At 41.3% G+C, this 13298-nt stretch overlaps 1 non-coding gene across 1 annotated transcript; it reads right to left on the bottom strand.

Moving 5' to 3' along the window:
- Window positions 1-10197: 10197 nt before the first annotated feature.
- Window positions 10198-10271, bottom strand: Trnat-ugu. The gene has a single exon. It is a non-coding gene; the product is annotated as a tRNA-Thr (tRNA).
- Window positions 10272-13298: the final 3027 nt, after the last annotated feature.

The following is a 13298-nucleotide window of genomic DNA, read 5'->3' as shown; positions in this document are numbered from 1 at the left end:
CTTCTCGGTATGCAAAATGCTGATATCGCAAATAGCTTTAGGCGAGTGACCTGTAATCAGAAGATGGTCGGAAAAAGTCGAATTTTTGGGGGGTGGTGCCATTTTTTCTTAAAAGGTGTCCTTTATATCTGGATGTAAAGGCACGCCCTATTTGTCCTATGTAGTAAGAAGTGCTGTATAACAGATGATCTTAAAGACGACAGAACTTTCTAAAGGGGAAAGGATCGATTTTAAATTATGAATCAATTTCTTTTTCAAATTGTTATTGGGAGAAAATGCAACGTTGCCTAAGAAGGAATAGATTTTTGGGTTAGATTCAATGATAGAGTTGCCAAGCGTAGTAACTCTTTTAGTAGTTTTCTTTTTGAGGATGTGCCTTTACATCCAGATATAAAGAACAAAAAAATGTCTTTTCCTATAAATTTGTAACTATGTTATAGGCCATTTTAATTGTTTTAATTCTGACGTAGGCACTCTTAGAAGTGTTGAAACCTGGTCAATAAGACTAAAGATAACAGTGACCGAGGGCTCATTTGTTTCAATTTTTATTTGGAATGGTCACTGAACGAAACAGCCGTGTTAAAATATTGCGCTTAAATTCGATGATCTGACGGGAACCAGTGTTATCACTGCGGCAAGGCAGTTGGGGGGAACATACTAAGAAATGATAAATCACATCTGGAAAGTTTCGGATATTCCGAGTTCAATGCATATTAACGTATAAGCATCTAAAGTAGTACTAATATGCTGTTGATAGAGAGCTGAATACTTGTGCAGGTCTGTAAATGCCTTTTAGATAGAATATGAGAGCAGCATACATGGACCGGACTCGGTTGTTACAGTCATATGTACAGATACACCAGTAAATGCTACATAATTAACACTGTTTCTTTTCTAACACATTTGTGACATTGGCATCTCTGGTAGTAATACACTGAAGCGCCAAAGAAACTGGTACAGGCATGCATATTCAAATACAATGATACGTAAACAGGCAGGATACGGCGCTGCGATCGGCAACGCCTGTATAAGACAACAAGCGTCTAGCGCAGTTGTAAGATCATTTATTGCTTCTACAAATGCTGGTTATCAAGATTTATGTGAGTCTGAACGTGGTATTATGGTCAGCACACGAGCGATGGCACACATCATTTCAGAGGTAGCGAAGAAGTCTGGATTTTGCCTTATGACCATTTCACGAGTGTACCGTGTATATCTGGAATCCGTTAAAACGTCTCCGACAACCTTGCGGCCGGAAAAGATCCTGCAAGAACGGGACCTACGGCAACTGAAGAGAATCGTCCAACGTGACAGAAGTGCAACGCTTCCGCAGATAGCTGCAGATTTCAATGCTGGACCATCAATAAGTGTCAGCTTGCGATCCACTCAACAAAACATCGTGGACACGGGCTTGGAACCGACGGCCCACTCGTGTACCCTTGATGACTGCACAACACAAACTTTTACACCTCACCCGGGCTCATCAACACCGACATTGGATTGTTGATGACTGGAAAGATGTTGCCTGGTCGGACGAGTCTCGTTTCAAATTGAATCGAGCGAATGGACGGGTACGGGTATGGAGACAACCTCATGAAACCATGGAGCCTGCATGTCATCAGGGCACTGTTGAAGCTGGTGGAGGCTCTGTAATGGTGTGCGGCGTGTACAGTTGGAGTGATATTGGACCCCTGATACGTCTAGGTACAATCATGACAAGTGACACTTATGTAAGCGTCCTGTCTGATCGTCTGAATACAGTCATGTCCATTGTGCATTCCGACGGACTTCTGCTATTCCAGCGTCACAATGCGACACTCCACACGTCCAGAATTGCTACATAGTGGCTAGGGAACACTCTTCTGAGTTTATACACTTCCGCTGCCCTCCAAACTCCCCAGACACGAACATTATTGAGCGTATCTGGGATGGCTTGCAACGTGCTGTTCAGAAGAGATCTCCATCTCCTCTCACTCTGAACGGATTTATGGAAAGCCCTGCAGGATTCATGATAACAGTTCCCTCCAGCACTATTTCAGACACTAGTGGAGTGCCTGCCACGTCGTGTTGCGGTACTTCTGCGTGCTCACGGGGGCCATACACGATATTAGGCAGGTGTACCAGTTTCTTTGGCTCTTCAGTGAAAAGCAATAGCATGCAGTGACCTATAATTAAGCCAATTTATCATACTAAACAACAGCAAATTCTATCCTTCTCGACTGTCGAAGGATATAAGTAAAAACATGTAAGAAGGATATAAATACCAAATTTGATACGACACAAAATTACTACATAATTCTTGTAGCGTAATATTACACTAAAATTAAATTACACATAGATCAGTTTCTATCACCTGATATGTAATAACAATATTTACTCTTCTTGAGGGTATTTTTGTTCTGTGGTAATGCATCATCAGTGATCTGTAATTAAATTGTTTACATTTGGATTTGCTTCTAGATCGAAAAACTGATCGTTAAAAATGTGTTGATTTGTACTTACAGTGATTATCGCTTGATTTCTCGCTTACATCGGGAAATTTTAAGTATGTGTTGTGGTTTGTGTTTTGTAGTGTTGCCGACATAACCTTTCCACTACTTTGTCTTTGACCTACAACCTTTTCTATTTATTTATTTTTGTATGTGTTCAAAAATGGTTCAAATGGCTTTGAACACTATGGGACTTAATATCTGAGGTCATCAGTCCCCTAGAACTTAGAACTACTTAAACCTAACTAACCTAAGGACGACACACACATCCATGCCCGAGGCAGGATTCGAACATGCGACCGTAGCGGTCGCCTGGTTCCAGACTGAAGCGCCTAGAACCACTCGGCCACTCCGGCCGGCCTTTTTTATGTGTGTAATTCTATTTAATTATGTTTCTGTGTATGTACATACTTTGTGAGAGTAAGGAAGGAGGAATTTCTTTTTTTCCCAGAATTCCCTGAGATTTTATGATATTTCCTGAGATTTTATGAAATTTCCTCAGATTTAAAATGAACATAAACAGCCCCGACCGCAAGAAACCTATTTTTTTGGTTATCGGTGTTGGTCAGTTTGTGACCAACTTCAGAACTCTTACCAGGATGGTAGGCGTGGCAGTTGACTTTCATGGAGTTAGTAACGCTTGCTCCGTTAACCGCCACCGCCCACCATCATGGTGTGAGGTCTAAAGATGGTCAGAAAGTGACCGAAACCGGTAACCACAAAAAAAAAAAGGTTTCTTGCGCTCGAGGCTGTTTACCTTCATTTTAAAGTACTAAGAAAAACCACTGTTCTCCACGAGAAATGTTCTCAAATGCCTGAGGTTTCCCTGATTTTTCCAGGTAAAATGTAATTCCCTGAAATATATAAGCGCATAAGGTTGGTGTACTGGACTCTCTTTCCTTGTAAAACGTTTGGCAGGAGTGACCCTCTGCTCTTTCCTTCGTCAATATGGCACAAAGAGGTGGCCTCTGGTTGTGACAGTACTTCGCGCACAAGCGTTCAGCGGCTGCAGAGAGGTGGAGCAACGACCGGTGCTCTTGAGGTTGAAAATCCGTACATTCAGCAGATCACAACTGCCTGTTATAGCAATTATAGTCCAAACTTTCGCGCTGGAGCGACTGCTGGGGTTGGTATCTTGCAAGTGTGCCTTTTAGTCCTTAAAATATGACATCGATTTGGTGGTCTTCCCCTGTTATTAAAATTTTAATGGAACAGTTTCAGAACTTAGATTGGACAGTGAGTGCTAGTATAGCTTTCATTGACTGAACCTTGCAATATTGAGCTGATTATTGTATATAGTCTTGAATGTACTTATTGAAATGTAGGTATTTTATTCGGTTTGAGTAATTTGGGTGCGCTGGCTTTGACTTATGTTTGTCATTGTGTGTGGACATTCGGCTTGCTCTGTTAGCTCGGTTGATCAGTCTCTTGTTGCTTGCTGTAATTAAATGCCTGCCTGAATAAGGCCACAAACTGAAGTAACTTGTGGTTCATCTCAATAAACTAACAGTGAACTTTAAATCCTGTGGTTTGGCTACATAGTTCTCCTTGCGAGTTGTAAGGGGTCCGTAGGCCCTTACTATAACTTTGCACTCGGCCCAGGTCGACAGGGCGAACAATCGATTGTGGCGTGTTGAGAGAGCGAGTGTCGAGTTGCGCCTGTGTGGTTAGCGGGAATGGTGTGTGTGTGTGAAGGCCATTGTTGAAATACGATTGTGAATAAACTGTTTTTTCACCATATTAGATAAGAGTAGTAGTGTCGATAAACTGTGTTATAATGTGCAAACGCGTAAATCCGCGCGAAAAACTGTGGAAAGTGAACACCAAAGAAAGACACGTGTGAACATTACCACAACAAAACGAGCCAAGAATTCGTCACGGAAGCTTTTAAAGAAGTGTTTAATAGTAATGTTGTGACCGAAATTGCTTTTTGAATGACGAAAATCGAGCAAATTCATGTGGACCCATAAACTGTTATGCAGGCGACAATTTATGTGGCGACGCAATTGTTGAATGACGTCACGCAGACCCGTGCAGCAGCTGCGCCAAAGATCTTCGATCTGCGAGGTGATCACACATCATCTCAACTACCTGTGCAAGGAGTAGGTCAGATGCACACGCACTCCACTGGACAGCGACCAGCGCGACTTTGAGACACCGAGCGCCAACCCGGCATCTAGCAGCCGAACTACAAACTATGCCCGCCTGCAGCGCCATGGAGCGGCCGACTGAGAACTACGACGACTCACCACAGATCTTCAGCGCGACTCTGGCAGCAGTACAGCGGCGCGTCACAAAAGCGCCACGCCCACTTCAAACGTCAAAACATCGTGACTCATGGTAACGTCAGTTGGTGAGTGAAGACAACTGGTTAGCATAACATTAAATTGCAATATACTATCTTCACAATAAATAAACAGTTTCAAACTGTGTTTTGCCTTAGGAGAAGTGGCCCAATTACAGTAATTTCAGAGAATTATACGATACATACTGTGAAATATAGCATGCTTATTTATGCATACTGCACTGTCTAAATGATGATTATACAGATATGCTCATTTTTTTTTGGAGATTTTACATTTATAGATTTAATGAATGGTATGATTTGTCTTCTTTAAAACATTTTACGTAAACTGAGTGTGTGAAAATTGATATTTGAATTTATTAGGTTTTGAGAGTCGTTATGTTCAGTACTCATACGTATTGTATCTATTTTGGGGTTAACTGAAGATATTGCAGTTACTGTTTGATTTGTTTAGCGGTGATTAGGAGTGTTTTGGGTTACAAGAGGTTATTTTATATTACTTGCTTGTGCATTAAGAATAAACCAAACATGTCTACTGAAGATAAGCAGGTTTGTGACGCAGTAGCTGAAAGGAAAGGGATAGGACAGGAAGACAGATATGATTCAGGAATCAGTGATTATGGATTGTCATTAGAAAGCCCATTAGCACATTCAACTAGTTACCCTGAGACACCGGGACAAACGACGAGAGATAAGCCAGTTTCAGAGGGTGAGGATATACGGTCGATGTTAGCAGACTCGCTAAAGGAAACCAAGGCAACAAAAGAGAAATTAGAAGAAACTAGAGAAAGGGATGAAATATTCCGCAAATCATTAAAGGAAGGTTTACAAGAAACTAGAGAAAGGGAAGAAATATTCCGCAAAATATTAGAGGAAGGTTTACAAGAAACTAGAGAAAGGGAAGAAATATTCTGCAAATCATTAAAGGAAGGTTTACAAGAAACTAAAGAAAGGGAAGAAATGTTCCTCAAATCATTAAAGGAAGATTTACAAGAAACGAAAGAAAGCTTAGAAAAATCATTTAAGGAAACTCTAGCACAAGAAATCAAAACATCGCAAATGAAGATAGAATATAATCTGAAGAAGGAAATGCCGGAGTTACAAGATCGACTGAAGATGGACATCAACGAGAGAGAAAGCTACAGAAGAGCATAGACCAAGTCCAGGGACATGCGGAGAAGATGGAAGGGAAGTTAACAAAAAACATAGAACACGATATTGGAAGAAAGGATCACCGAAGTGGAAACAAATTGCAGTCATCAAATCGCCGAGGTGACGCAGATGCAGAAACAATGCAATGATGTGGTTAAGGGGTTAGGAGATAGGCAAAACCAACTGGCTGTCAATCTGAAAAATGCTATAGCTGTGCAACGAGAAGAGGATAACAAGAGGGTCGCAATGGAGGTCAGGCAATTACAATATGGAGTGCAACAATTGGAGAGCAAGGCAAAAGAAATTGATAAACGAATTAGCAATGCAACTTTAACCGTTGGGGAAGGTAGAGTCGTTACCTTGATGAGCAGTGATAGTCGGTACAACCAAAACAATACAGGGCAGAAACCAAAAGGAGGGGTGCACCCAATGATATTTATGAAATAGTTAAAAGGAGTTTTCCCAGCAAATTTCAAAGGCGCAGACAAGATTCAATTTGCAATAGATAGGATGGAAGGTGAGGCCTTCACTTGGGGAGTCAGGAAGAAGGAAGGGATTACTAATTATGATCAGTTTGAAGGGGAATTCTTGAAGAAATACTGGTCCAAAAGTCATCAGTGTGCAGCACTTGAGGACCTAAGGACCTACTACACCGCAAGTCACTTAATACATGAAGAGGAACGTTGAGAGAGTTTGCCAAACATTTGTGGGAATTAAACGAGACCTTGGAACAACCCCTGAGTGATGACATAATGGTATCAGCGATAAAAAGAAGATTGAGCCGGAGAATGCAAGAAACTGTATCTGGGAGCCTAATTAAAGATAGGGAGGCCTTGATGGAGATACTGGAACAGTTGGAATCTGTTCGATCACAGGAACACAACCAAGCTAATGATAAAAACCGAGAGGGAAGTAGTGTTCAAAGGAATCATTTTAATAATTCGTCTGATTATAGAGGAAGAGGTGGTGGCCATAGATATAGGAACCATGGTGGTGAACGGCAAGGGAGAAATGATTGGAGAAGGAGTGAAGAACCGAGAGATCATGAGAGAGGAAGGGATAGGCGAATGAATGACACAGTGCATATAGAAGAGGCAGAGAGACCGGAAAACTGAATGACACTCCAGATGAGGTCCGGTCAGGAGTGAGAGCGACAAGGACCATAATAAACCTACTAAGACACGACAATGGTGGAGATCTAAGAGGAGATCTACTGGAGGAAAGAAGTAGGATTCCCAAAGAACCCATACTACCCATGATAGGGATCAAGCTATGTGGACTGAATATTGAGGCATTAGTTGACACAGGAAGTGAATCATGTGCAATATCCAAGAGGCTATATGAACAGGTACTGAAAGCAAACATTAGCTTGCCCAGTTTCCCAGTGAGTGGAGTGAGAATTGTGAATGTGTTGGGTGCAAGGAGTAAACCTATTAAAGATCAAGTGTTGATTACCTTCGAGATAGAGGGAGAAGAATACGAAGCAATATTTTTGGTGGTGGCTGGACTGAACACATCAATTATTTTAGGAATATATTGGTTGAATGAAGTTGAAGCGATAGTGAATTTTGATGACGGTACTATCAAGGTCAAAGGAAGAAAGGGAGAAGAGAAGAGGTTAAAATTTGCTGAGGGTAGTGCAATAAAAGAAGAGGAAGAATTTAAAGGGATAAGTTTGTGTTATGAAGAGGAACCCACAGTAGTATACAGGGAAGAGGAACTAGAAGAAGAAGTGTTGGTGTACTTTGAGAGATTAGGACGGGAGGGTCGATATGAAGAGGATAAGATCAGTAAAAAGTTGGAGGAAATGACATACCTAGATGAGGAGATTAAGAGGAAATTAGCCACAGTATTATACAGGCGTTGTAAGGTATTTTCTTAACAGCCAGGTATCATCAAACGGGATGTTCAAGCTCCATGATGTAGTTGAGTAAGACATGTTTGGGACATTTAGTTGTTAATAGGACATTTGAAAAAGGGGAATGTTTATTTGCATTGTATTTTCTGATGTATTATAAATAGAGCTTCATATTTCATATCGACAGTTACTTGAGAATGGCTGTAAAATTTATAACAACTAAATTGTAATATAATAACTCATATGTCATGTGTTCACATAATAATTTTGATTGTATGTTGTGTGTTACATTCAATATGGACTGTAGAGGATTATTGCTGGTTGATGGAAAATTGTGATTTGGACAAAGCCATGTTTGTGAGATGTAATAACCTTTTGTAGAATATTATTATGGAGGCAGCCCACTACCGGAGTCGAGGGATTATTTGGTAAATTGTAATTTCATTAATTATTTACACTGTGTGTTTTGTTCAGATGTAATAATATCTAGTTTCTTTGCCGATTCTTTTACGCCAGAGGCTCCAAAGAAGTTTTCTAGGGCGGGGATGTAAGGGGTCCGTAGGCCCTTACTATAACTTTGCACTCGGCACAGGTCGATAGGGCGAACAATTGTTTGTGGCGTGTTGAGAGAGCGAGTGTCGAGTTGCGCCTGTGTGGTTAGTGGGAATGGTGTGTGTGTGAAGGCCATTGTTGAAATACAGGGTCTTTAACGGAGAAGGGTGTCGCCATCGCCGTGGTTAGACCCCTATGTAATAGATTAGTACCGGGAAAGTGAAGAAGTATCATTACGAAAGTGATCAGTGACGTTACTAGTGCCGATATTTGGTTTCGCGTCTACCGCGCCGGCCTAACCATGGATTGCAGTGTTGGATGCGGTGATGGATTAGCGTGTGACGATAATGGAAAATGAAGAAAGCCTGTGCTGAGATTAGCCATAATTAGATATGTATGATGAAGGCAGTGGCTGTCTCCTTTTTTGTGTTGTGAGAAGAATATAAGTTCGTAATTCGTAAAACTGTGTTAGTGTTCCTCATTACCAGACATTCAGTATTATAGTATTGAGCAGAACGAACTGGAAAGTAACAACTTCCGTAGCAGTCAATTCCGATTACCCATTAGGTTCATGGTCATGTTAATAATAAATATTGGGCTGCTATTCGATCAGATCAGGTCGGGATAATAAACGGAGGTGTTACAGAATCATTGCTTCGTTACTCTCCTTTGTTTATTACTTCGTTCAATGTCTCATGTGTTTACAACGTATTCACTGGTTCTTTCCTAAGCAGTTCGTATGAATCGTGGATGCTTCAAAAAGGGCTTAAAGTAACAGTGCAGAACCAAATTTGATGACGATCCTTATGTAATATAAGGTCCTGCGCGCGCCCTTTGGTGGTTAACTAGCAAGAAATTGATTTTAACCGACGACTGATTTCACGATATTTATCATTTACCAGTGAACTTGCAGTTTTTTAGTCCCATCCAGGATTAAGCAGCTGTATCTGGCACAGTTGCAGTGCTTGTTTGACATATTCCGGTATTTCAGTGCACTAGAGGGAATTTAAAATAAAGACCATACGCAGAAGGCTCACAGGGCACATTTTTTTCCCAAGTTTGAATACTCACTCTGATATAAGTGAAATAAATTTGAAGCGACTGTCAGCAGCACACTGAACGCAACTGGGAAGAACATGTTTCAAATCCCCGTCCAGACATCCAGATTAGGCTCCTCGCGTTTTTTTCCGATTTAAGTTTGTTATGACAAAGACATAGGGGACGAAGCATAGATCAGAATGCGCATAAATAGGTACGGAATTCTGCCTTGTCCCTCTCAGGCATCCTGACTTTCGCCTTAATCGCCTCACTGAAACAGCGGAAAAGTTATGGATTTGAAGCGCCGCTCTCCCGAAAGGGTACCCATTGTTTTGCCACTACTGCTGCTTGCGTCGTGAGTCCTCTCAAAGACTGAGCTTTTCCTCGAATGTCCTCACGGATAAGGAGGGTTAAAACTTTCCCTTCTGCTTTTTCAACAGATTCGACTTACTTCCTGGCGGTATAGAGCCCACGAATCAAAAGATCCTTACGGCCATCTGCTTTAAAGCCATCCTGCATCATTGCAGACTGATCCTCCGATCTGTCAACTTGGTGACAACATTTGGCATGCAGGTTAGCCCAACACATCCACGCTGGTTCACACACTGCGATGCAATAGATGCATTTCCATACAATCCGGTCTGAGAAAGAACAACAGCAATCGCAAATAATTATTGGATCATGAAAACCAGTTAGAGTGGACATTTCAAATACAACCAAGTTTATTTGTATTTACAATGAAATGAACATCCTTAGCTACTTACAGGCGTTGACATACGTCAACAGGGAGAGATAGAAGTGTGTGCCCCGGGCGGGACTCGAACCCGGGATCTCCTGCTTACATGGCAGACGCTCTATCCATCTGAGCCACCGAGGACACAGAGGATAGCGCGACTGCAGGGATTTATCTCTGGCATGCCTCCCGCGAAACCCACATTCTCAATGTATTGTCCCGCACTACATTCGTAGTGCCCCCGCCCATTATACTCATTACTCGCGGCGCGCTGCCGATTCCCGTAAGAGTTCAGGCACTGTTTGTGCATTCGCACAGAAGAAAAAGATGGTCAATTGGCCGGTGAGCCTTAACTATATATTTACCAAGATGGTATCTGTTCTTTCGGACATGTCCGAAAGACAGATACCATCTTAGTAAATACAAGTTTATTTGTCACAAGAATTCATCCTCCCTCTTATCATGATAGTGAACCAGTCAACAGCTAATTACTATTGCAATTGGGGGATAAATCAACCCGTACATTTGTGCACAGCACTCACTATTCATGTTATAAATGAAGAAGAAAAATTAGTATTAGTTAAGTTAAAATGCCACAGCTCTGAACCTACAGCTCTGAACCTGATATTTTTCTTCATGGTGCTATCTTAGCGCTTCTCCAAACGAGTATCTCCAAGCACTCTCCAGCACAAGAGCGAGGATCCATACGAGAAAAAATGATACCTTTTCGAACTGCATTACTACATCTGTGTCAACCCATCAGGAGTCACGATTGCCCCATGTTTCTTCATGACTGCTACGGCTTAGTTTGCGTTATAATTCTGAAACTCACCCCAAATGTAAACAGTGTCTTACCAAACAAAGTTTGTCACTGACAATATTTCATCTCCACTTTTAATTTGATACACCAGGAAGAACGCTAGCCTCTGATTCGCTGCCAAGTTTTGACGCTACATTTTGGCGGTTTGACGAGCGGATTCCCTTAGTAACTGCGCTCCTGTGCCACTATCGGTACACCAGAGCGACAGCTAGATGCATACTCAAAATCCTGGCGCTATGGCAGCTGTTCTTCAAGATAAACATCTACCTCCTACTCAGCAAGCACGCCAGATCCTGAAATTACTCTCCCAGTGCTACCACTGGCCGATATTGCTTTCCAAAGTGTCGTCCTCTGTTATACGCAAGTTAAGGCTTAATTACTCAACTAATTAAAATGTTCCCTTAGACTTTTGGTTATTAAAATTTCATATCGAAGGCCAACCGCACTCCAATCGAACCAACCACAATCAATTACGAACAACTTTCAGACTTGAGATGAATTAATGAGACAACGCCAGCACGCTGTGACGTAATCCCAGTTATCTATTGACCTTCATCCAAAAAAGATCGCTAGCATGTACAGAGGAAAAAGTGAATGATTCGCATTTTTGGCCCAAAACCAAAATTTACGTAACATTTCTGCTAAATTTCGATTGCACATAATGTGTCATTCTTAGACTAACTTAAGTTTTGCTATTTATTTTCGAATTTAATACCAGACACGCTAAACACATGTACTTGTGTTGATATCCGTGAGAGTCTCCAAGGAAGACGTCCAGATCACTCTTTTATGTTTACGCCAAATTATACTAACAAGGGTGCAGATTATTCGTAGTTACTAGTACGCTCTAGGAAAGGTCTCCATAAATTTATCAATCACACTGGATATGTGATTTACATAGATTTTATTGCATGATTCTGAGAACACCTCATATTTGAGTGACTGCGCTATTGCATACACCGCAGGGCGTCAAACCATTTTTTTTCTTTTCTTTAGTCATCAGTCTGCTCACTGCTTTGATGAGGCCCTCCACGAATTCCTCTCCTGTGCCAACCTCTTCATCTCAAAGTAGCACTTGCAATCCACATCCTCAATTATTTGCTGGATTATTCCAATCTCTATTTATCTCTAATGTTTTTGTAGCTCCCTCTAATATGACGGAAGTCATTCCCTGACGTCTTAATAGATGTCCTATCATCCTGTCCCTTCTCCTTGTCAATGTTTTCCACGCATTCCTTGCCTCTCCGATTCTGCGCAGAACTTCCTCATTCCTTGCCTTATCAGTCCACCTGGTTTTCAACATTCGTCTGTAGCACCACATCTCAAATGTTTCGATTCTCTTCTGTTCCTGTATTCCCACACTCCATGTTTCACTACCATACAACACTGTGCTCCAAACGTACATTCTCATAAATTTCTTCCTCAACTTAAGGCCTATGTTTGATACTAGTAGACTTCTCCTCGTCATGAATGCCCATTTATGCCAGTGCTAGTCTGTTTCTGATGGCCTCCTTGCCCCGTCCGTCATCGTTTATTTTGATGCATAGGTGGCAGAATTCCTTAACCTCATCTACTTCATGACCATCAATCTTGATGTTAAGTTTCTCGCTGTTATTACTTTCGTCTTTCTTCGATTTACTCTCAATCCTTATTCTGTACTCATTACATTCTTCATTCCATTTAGCATATCATGTAATTCATCTTCACTTTCACTAAGGACAGCAAAGTCATCAACGAATCGCATCATTGATATCCTTTCATTTTGAATTTTAATTCCACTCCTGAACCTTTCTCTTAGTTCTGTCATCGCTTCTTCTATGTTCAATCTGAACAACAGGGGGATAGACAACATCCTTGTCTTGCACCCTTTTAATTCGAGTGCTTCGTTCTTGGTCATCCACTCTTATTATTCACTCTTGGCTCTTGCACATATTGTATATAACTCGTCTCTTCCTATAGCTTACCTCTAATTTTCTCAGAATTTCAAACATTTTGCACGATTTTACAGTGTCGAAATCTTTTTCCAGATCGACAGATCCTACGAAGATGTCTTGATTTTTCTTTAGTTTTGCTTCCGTTATCAATCGCAACGTCAGAATTGCCACTCTGGTGCCTTTACCATTCCTGGAGCCAAACCGATCTTCATCCAACACAAGCTCAATTTTCTTTTCCATTCTTCTGTATATTATTCTTAAATTCTGATTCTAATACTGGATCCCTTATCTCTTCTAAATCGACTCCTGTTTCTTCTTCTATCACATCAGACAATTCTTCCCCCACCCCTCCCCCGTCCTCCCCTACAGGCCTTCAGTGTACTCTTTCCATCTATCTGCTATCTCCTCTCCATCTAT

The sequence above is a fragment of the Schistocerca piceifrons genome, chromosome 3, assembly GCF_021461385.2.
Source record: "Schistocerca piceifrons isolate TAMUIC-IGC-003096 chromosome 3, iqSchPice1.1, whole genome shotgun sequence".
Taxonomy (NCBI): Eukaryota; Metazoa; Arthropoda; class Insecta; order Orthoptera; family Acrididae; genus Schistocerca; species Schistocerca piceifrons.
The sequence above is the reverse complement of the archived record's forward strand: the minus strand, read 5'-3'. Positions and strand labels throughout refer to the sequence as shown.